Raw genomic sequence first — 8,835 nt, 5'->3', positions numbered from 1 at the left:
TTCGGAAACAACCACAAAACTAATAATAAAATGGCCATAAATACATATCTATCAATAAGTACTTAATGTAAATGGAATAAATGTTCCAATAAAAAGACATGGGGTGACAGAGTGAATAAATATAAGACCCATCTATATGCTGCCTACAAAAGACTCATTTTAGACCTAAAGACACCTGTAGATAGAAAGTGAGAGGATGGAGAAACATCTATCATGCAAATGGATGTCAAAAGAAACCCAGAGTAGCAATATTTATATCAGACAAAACAGACTTTAAAACAAAGACTGTAACAAGAGACAAAAAAAAAAGACACTCTATAATAATAAAGGGGACAATCCAACAAGAAGATATAAGCATTGTAAATATTTATGCACCAACATAGAAGCACTCAAATACATTAAACAATTATTAACAGGGAACTTTGCAGAATGTTCAGGGAGAAGGGGAAGAGTGGTGGCTGCCAGAGTTGTCTGCATCCTTCCTCCTCCCCCACACTGGCCTCAGCCCACTCACCAGCTATAGAAAATGGTGAAAGAAACCACTTAGTATGATGTTTTTGGGAGTCAAACCCAATGCCACCTAGGAAGTATTAAAAAAGGCTTACAGGAAACTGGCCTTGATGTACCACCCTGATAAAAATCCAAATGAAGGAAAGTTTAAAGAGATTCATGCTTATGAAGTGCTGTTTGATGCAAAGAAAAGGGAATTAAATGACAAAGGAGGAGAACAGTTAATTAAAGAAGGTGGAGCTGGTGGTAGTTTTACTCCCCCATGGAGAACTTTAATACATTTTTTGGAGGAGGAGGAAGGATGCAGAGAGAAAGGAGAGGTAAAAACGTTGTATATCATTCTCAATAACCTTATATTTATATAATGGTGCAACAAGAAAACTAGCTCTGCAAAAGAACATGATTTGTGACAAATGTGAGGACTGAGGTGGTAATGATGTCCCAATTACCAAAGTACTAGAATTCAAAGAATTCATCACATAGGGGCGCCTGGGTGGCTCAGTCCATAAGGCGTCCGACTTCAGCTCAGGTCACAATCTCACGGTCCATGAGTTCAAGCCCGCGTCGGGCTCTGGGCTGATGGCTCAGAGTCTGGAGCCTGCTTCCGATTCTGTGTCTCCCTCTCTCTCTGCCCCTCCCCCGTTCATGCTCTGTCTCTCTCTGTCTCAAAAATAAAATAAACGTTAAAAAAATTAAAAAAAAAAAAAAAAAGAATTCATCACATAGGACCTAGAATGGTTCAGCAAATCCAATCTGTGTTCATGGAGTACCAGGCCATGGAGAATGGATCACATGTAAAGATAGATGTAAAAGCTGCAGTGGAAGGGGAAAAAAAGCTGCAGTTCAAGAGAAGATTTAGAAATTCGTATTAACAAAGGCATGAAAGATGGCCAGAAGATAACATTCCATAGTGAAGGAGACCAAGAAGAAGCACTGGAACCAAGGGATATTATCATTATTTTAGACCAGATGGACCATGATGTTTTTATTGAGCAAGAAGACCTTTTCATGTGTATGGATATACAACTGGTTGAAACACTGTGTGACTTTCAAAAGCCAATATCTACTCTTGACAACTGAACCATCCTCACCACCTCTCATCCTGGTCAGACTTTCAAGTATGGAAACATCAAGGATATGCTAAATGAAGGCATGCCAATTTATCATAGACCATATGAAAAGGGTTGCCTAATCATGCAATTTAAGGTAAACTTTCCTGAGAATAACTCTGTCTCCTGATAAACTCCCTTATCTGGAAAAACTCCTACTTGAGATGAAGGAAGTAAAAGAGATCGATGAAACGGAGAAGGTGGAACTGGTGAACTATGATCCAAATCAGGAAAGGAAGTGCCATCACAATGGAAAATCATCTGAAGATGATGAACATCATTCTAGGGGTGGTGTTCAGTGTCAGACCTCTTAATGAGGTCAGTGAATACCACTGCTGGCATTTTATATGTAGTGGTGAATGAGTAAAGGATTATAATCATAGCTCACTACTTGCTATAGTTTTCAATATTCAACTATAGTTTTTAAGTTAAATGAAGAATAAACTCAAATATGAAAGCTAAAAAATTTTTAAAATTAAAAATTAATAAACACATAAAGGAACTAATTGATCATGATACAATAATAGATTTTAACACCCCACATACATCAATGGGCAGATCATCTAAACAGAACATCAACAAGAAAAAAATGGCTTTCATTGACACACTGGAAAGAATGGTTTTAACATATATATTCAGAAAATTCCATTCTAAAGAAGCAGAATAGACATTTTTTTTTTCAAATGGACATGGGCCACTCTCCAGAATAGATCACATAATAGTCCACAAAACAAATCTTGACAAATTTAAGTAAATAAAAATCATAACATGCATATTTTCTGACCACAACACTATGAAACTAGAACTCAACCACAAGAATGAATCTAGAAAGATCACAAATACATGGAGGTTAAATAGCATGCTACTAAACAATGAATGGGCCAACCAAGAAATAAAAGAAGATATAAGAAAAGTCATAGAAACAAATCAAAATGAAAACACAACACTCCAAAACCTCTGGGATACAGCAAAAGCAGTTCTAAGATGGAAGTTTATAGCAATGCAGGCCTACCACAAGAAACAAGAAAAAGCTTAAATAAACAACCTAACCTTACACCTAAAGGAACTAGAAAAAGAACAAAAAATAAAACCTAAAAACACCAGAAGAAAGAAAATTATAAAGATTTGAGCAGAAATAAATGGTATAGAAACAAACAAACAAAAAAAGAAAACAACAACAACAAAAATAGGACAGATCAATGAAACTAGAAGCCATCTCTTTGAAACAAAATAAAACAAAAAATTTGATAAACCTCTACCCAGATTTATCAAGACAAAATATAGAAAGGACTCAAATGAGATAACACTGATGCCACATAAATACAATTATAAGAGAATATTATGAAATACTATATGCCAACAAATTGAACAACCTAAAATAAATGGATAATCCCTGGAAAAATAGAAAATACCAAAGCTGAAACAGGAAAAAATAAAAAAAAATGAATAGACTGATTACCAGCAAGGAGATTGAATCAGTTATCAAAGCACTCCCAACAAACAAAAGTCCAGTATCAAATGACTTCACAGGTGAATTCTACTAAACATTTAAAGAAGAGTTAATACTATTCTTCTCAAACTATTGGAAAAGAATAGAAAAGAGGGAAAACTTCCAAATTCATTCTATGAGGCCAACAATACCCTGATACCAAAACCAGACAAAGATACCACTAAAAAAAGTACAGGCTAATATCCCTGATGAACACAGATACAAACATTCTGAACAGAATATTAGCAAACTGACTTTAACAATACATTGAAAAATAATTCACCATGATCAAGTGGGATTTATTCTTCTGTTATAGGGTGGTTCAGTATTTGAAAATCAATCAATGTGGTATGTCACATCAATAAAAGAAAGGATAAGAACCATACGATCATTTCAATAGATGTAGAAAACGCTTCTGACAAAGTATAACATCCATTCATGATAAAAACCCTCAACAAAATAGACAGGTTTAGAGGGAACATACCTCAACATTCTAAAATCCATATATGAAAAACCCTTAAGTAAAATAATCCTTAATGGGGAAAAACTGAGAGCATTTCCCCTAAAATCAGGAATAAGACAAGGAGTCTATCCTCAACACTTTTATTCAACATAGTACTAGAAATCCTAGCCACAGCAATGAAACAACAAAAGGAAATAAAAATCAACCAAATAAATAAAGAAAAAGTAAAACTTTCACTATTTGCAGATGATATGATACTGTATATAGAAAACCCTAAAGACCCCACCAAAAAAACTGCTAGAACTGATAAATGAATTCAGTAAAGTTTCAGGATACAAAATTAATGCACAGAAATATGTTGCATTTCTATATACCAATAATGAAGTAGAAAGAGAAATTAAGAAAACAATCCCATTTATAATTAGACCCAAAATAACAAGATCCCTAGGAAAAATCTAATCACAGAGGTGAAAGACCTCTACTTTGAAAACTATAATATCTTGATGAAAGAAATTGAAGATGAAGATGAATGGAGAGACATTCCATGTTCATGGATTGTAAGAATATTGTTAAAACATCTGGGGCATCTGGGTGGCTGAGTCAGTTATGCGTGTGACTGGCTCAGGTCATGATCTCGCAGTTTGTGAGTCCGAGCCCTGCATCAGGCTCTCTGCTGACAGTTCAGAGCCTGGAGCCTGATTTGGATTCTATGTCTCCCTCTCTCTCTCTCTCTCTGCCCCTCCCCCACTCACACTCTGTCTGTGTCTCTCTCTCAAAAGTAAATAAACATTAAATTTTTTAAAAATGTCTATAGCATCCAAAGCAACCTACAGATTTAATGCAATCCCTAGCAAAATACCACCAGCATTTTTCACAGAGCTAGAATAAACAATCCTCAAATTTCTATGGAACCACAAAAGACCCTGAGTAGACACAGCTATCTTGAAAACGAACAAAGCTGAAGGCATCACAATTCTGGACTTTAAGCTATATTACAAAGCTATAATAATCAAACAGTGTGGTACTGGTAAGTGCCCATAGTAAAGTATGTAAATAGAGTACTGGTAAGTACCCATAGTAAAATAAGTAAATAGACCCGTACATCAATAGAACAGAATATTAAAAAAGAAGTCCACAATTACAAGGTCAATTAATCTTCAACAAAGCAGGAAAGAAATCCAATAGGAAAGAGACAGTCTCTTTAACAAATGGAATTTGGAAAACTCAACAGCAATATGCAAAAGAATGACACTTGACCACTTTCTCACACCATCACAAGAATAAACTCAAAATGGATTAATTACCTAAATGTGAGGCCTAACACCATAAAAGTCCTATAAGAGAACACAGGCAGTGATTTCTTTGACATTGGCTATAGTAACTTCTTTCTAGGTATGTCTCTTGAAGCAAGGGAAACAAAAGAAAAAATAAAGTATTGGGACTATTTAAAAATAAAAAGCTTCTGCACAGGGAGGAAAACAATCAACAAAACTAAAGACAACTTATGGGAGAAGATATTTGCAAATAACATATCCTATGAAGAGTTAGTATCCAAAACATACAAAGAATTTATAAAGCTCAACACTCACTAAAAAATGTGCAGAAGTCATGAACAGACATTTTTCCAAAGAAGACATCCAAATGGCCAACAGACACATGAAAAGATGCTCAAAATCACTTACCATAAGGAAAATGCAAATCAAAACCACAATGATATAGCACCTCACACCTGTCAGAATGGGTAAAATCAACAACACAAGAAACCACAGGTGTTGATGAGGATATGGAGAAAAAGGAGTCATCTTACACTGTTGGTGGGAATGCAAACTGGTGCAGACACTCTGGAAAATGGTACCGAAGCTCCTCAGAAAATTACAAATACAACTACCTAATGATCCAGCAATACTACTGCTGAGTATTTACCCAAAAATACAAAAACACTAATTTCAAGGGATATGTGCACCCTGATGTTTATACCAACATTATCGACACTAGCCAAGAGTCTATTGACTGATGAATGGATAAAGAAGATGGGGTGTGTGTATGTGTGTGTGTGTATATATATATATATATATATATATATATATATATATATATATTCCACTATATATACAATGGAATATTATCCAGCCATAAAAATAAAATCTTGCCATTTACAAAGACATAATGCTAGGTGTAAAAAGTCAGAGAAAGACAAATACCGTATGATTTCACTCATATGTGGAACTTAAAAGAACAAAACAAATAGCAAAGGGGAAAAAATAACGAGTGAAAGAGACACAAATCAAGAATCACACTCTTATTTACTGAGAACTGATGTTTACCAGAGGGGAAGGGGGTAGGGTGATGGGTTAAACAGGTGATGGGAAAAAAAAAAAAAAAGAAACATGTGATGGGGATGAAGGAGTGCCCTTGTCATGAGTACAGGGTGTTGAATCACTATATTGTATGCCTGGAACTAATAACACTAATAACACTCTATGTTAACTAAGTGGAATTAAAATAAAATCTTAAAAACTAATCAACAAACTTAAAAAAAATCATAGTATCCTTACGATGTATGCCAAATATTTTAGAGAGCTGTTGAATCATTATATTTTACACCTGAAAACTAATTTAACACTGTTAATTATGCTAGAATTTTAAAGGATAAATAAAAACTACAAAACAGAACTTCACACTGGAAGAACTAGGTTAGATCCACACAAGTTGTTTTCTCTGAATGACACTCTAAGGTCACTTTAGGTAGCAAATCATATAATGGACCTCTACACTGTTTCACCAGTGCTAACACTACCTGAACTTTTCCTTGTACCAGTCGAGAGCAAAAGCCCCATTGGCTTCCTTTGGATGGGGTATGGAATGCTGATTCCAGTCTTCTTTCTGCCTATTTTCATACGAGAGAGGACTGTGTGATTAGAACTGGAAGTCAACTGGTAAAAATTATATTCATCTTTCTTTTTTTCCCCCTTATTCTATCTGCCCTGTCTATAGAGGAAAACAACTAGAAATTTCTCCTTTAATAAAGAGAAATTATAACAGTACTATTTTACCTAGTTTTAATTCGTAGACCCTGACAACTCTCATAAATTCCAATGATCACAGGAGAGGCAAACTTATTTCTTGAGCCTAAAAATAAAAAACTATTAGTATTTCCCAGAATATGAAAGTATGTATATAATCTTTGATAATTCACAATTGGTATAAATAAAACTGTCCTCTTTCCTTTAATGGTAAAACTAAACATTCACATAAATATTCAAATGCAATGCATTACATATATTATACTTAATATGCACATTTTATAACACATATTTGACTGGTTGTACAATCAACACAGAAGACATAATGATACCTATACAAAAATAATACAGTTTTATTACAGTTGTAAATATAACTGTAGTAACTCTTAATTTTGTGTCAAATTGGTTATCACTATTCCTTGTTTCTTTCTCAATACTATTATAAAAGTGACTGCTGTTTGAGAAACTGTTATTCAAAACACTGGTATAGAGCTTTTCTTGATTTCCTACCACAGAATCCACTGCCTACTCTATTTATTACCTGATAATTTTAGTAATAAATACACTAATGCAGATTAGTGTACCACATTGAAATTATAGATATGCCCTCAATACACTTTTTGATTGAATGCCAAATAGTTGAATGTTAAAATCAATATTTAGGGGAGGCCAACTAATACCCTCATAGAATTAAGTGATGAGACTTTAAAATTTTTTCAAATTTCCCTAAGTGATAATTATAATTTCACTCCTAACCATGTAAATATCAATTCAAATAGTTTGAAATTTTAATTTGGAAAACTTCACTCACTTTCAGTGTGGTTGGTAGGTGTGCAATTGTTTTGGGGATAATTCTGTCAATGTAGGATACTGTTGATGATAATGTTTGCCACTAACTTTGAAAGTCTTTTATCATCTAGGTAGAGATTTATCAGCTCTTCAATTCCTGTAATTTCATCAAATCGATTTCTCAAATTGGAGTTGTTTGCACTGCTTAAAGAAGATTATGCCTATTTGCAGAAGACTTAAAAATGTCTTCACATATTATTTTATCAGGAATATTTTTGCTTAGCTGTTGTTTTACACTTACTGCCTGAGATAAAATTTCTTTTAATCTTGGATCTAAAAATATAGCAATGGAGAAATTTAATTGGTTTCAATATAACAAACCTCCAAATTCCCACATGCATCTCAGCTTTCATTCCATGCACATTAATTTAGCATGTTCTGTGAAGCAAACTTTTGGGAGACTCCTTATAGCAGACAGAATGTAAGAAATACTTTTGGTCTCAAGTCACACTCATTTGGTTATTTCTTTAGCAGATTCCAACAAATAAACTATGTTCTCTATAAGCAAGCTGTCTTGAAAGTTGGCATTGTTATTGGCAGAGTATGGTGTTAAATCTTTAATTCACTCTTCGTTAAAAAATGTGATCACTTCTATTCCATCTTGTTTGAACATCTGATATCTGACAAAGCAGTTCCATCATCTATTTTATATCTTATAAATGTGTCTGGATTAAGTAGTGGTAAGTATTTTCCTGCTTAAGGGCAGTACTTTTGTTACATGAGAATGTGTTATAATTACTCTAACATACAATTGAAGAATGTGAAAAAATACTCATCATCTGTTTATTTACATGTCACTCCTAGGTTTCACCACATTTACTTCATTGTCAGTCACAGCTGTATGACATTTGTTTCACTGATTTTCCATTCAATAAATAGTTCATCAGTCAGATTCATGTGGTTGTTAGCTATGTGAGACCTAAAAGTTTCTTACCAAGTAAACGAGAAGAATTAAATCCTTCACAACTCAGCATAATAAAACTTAAAACAAATGTATGGTTGTATCTTTATGTCTAAATTTGTTATTAGGAAAATAAGAAAAATACCAATTCAATAATATTTCTCACACTTTGTTGGTACATACAGCAGAATGTGAATCAAGAACTAGTGTTTCTGCACCAGTTTCAAAGATAGAGTTCTGTTACTTGGAATTTATAGCTTGGGTTAAACTAAAAATTCTTTGAAATTCATCCACAGAAAATGAATGACATTCTACTGCACTCAGTTCAATAAGATTTTGTTCAAAATATTTGACTTGATAGGCTTAAAAGCATCAGAAAAAAGTATTTCTAAATCACTTGTGGAAAAATTTTCAAGTTTGATAAGTGAAAACAAAATATGTTTTTTAGTACATCATTTTTCTCTAAATTTTCTTCTTACTATCTTTTGTAT

The 8,835-nt window shown here is 33.6% G+C and overlaps 1 pseudogene; it reads left to right on the top strand.

Moving 5' to 3' along the window:
* Window positions 1–526: 526 nt before the first annotated feature.
* Window positions 527–1,933, top strand: LOC123595937 (annotated as a pseudogene).
* The last annotated feature ends 6,902 nt before the right edge of the window (window positions 1,934–8,835 follow it).

Source organism: Leopardus geoffroyi, chromosome B1, assembly GCF_018350155.1.
Source record: "Leopardus geoffroyi isolate Oge1 chromosome B1, O.geoffroyi_Oge1_pat1.0, whole genome shotgun sequence".
In the NCBI taxonomy this organism is placed as follows: Eukaryota; Metazoa; Chordata; class Mammalia; order Carnivora; family Felidae; genus Leopardus; species Leopardus geoffroyi.
The sequence above is the reverse complement of the archived record's forward strand: the minus strand, read 5'-3'. Positions and strand labels throughout refer to the sequence as shown.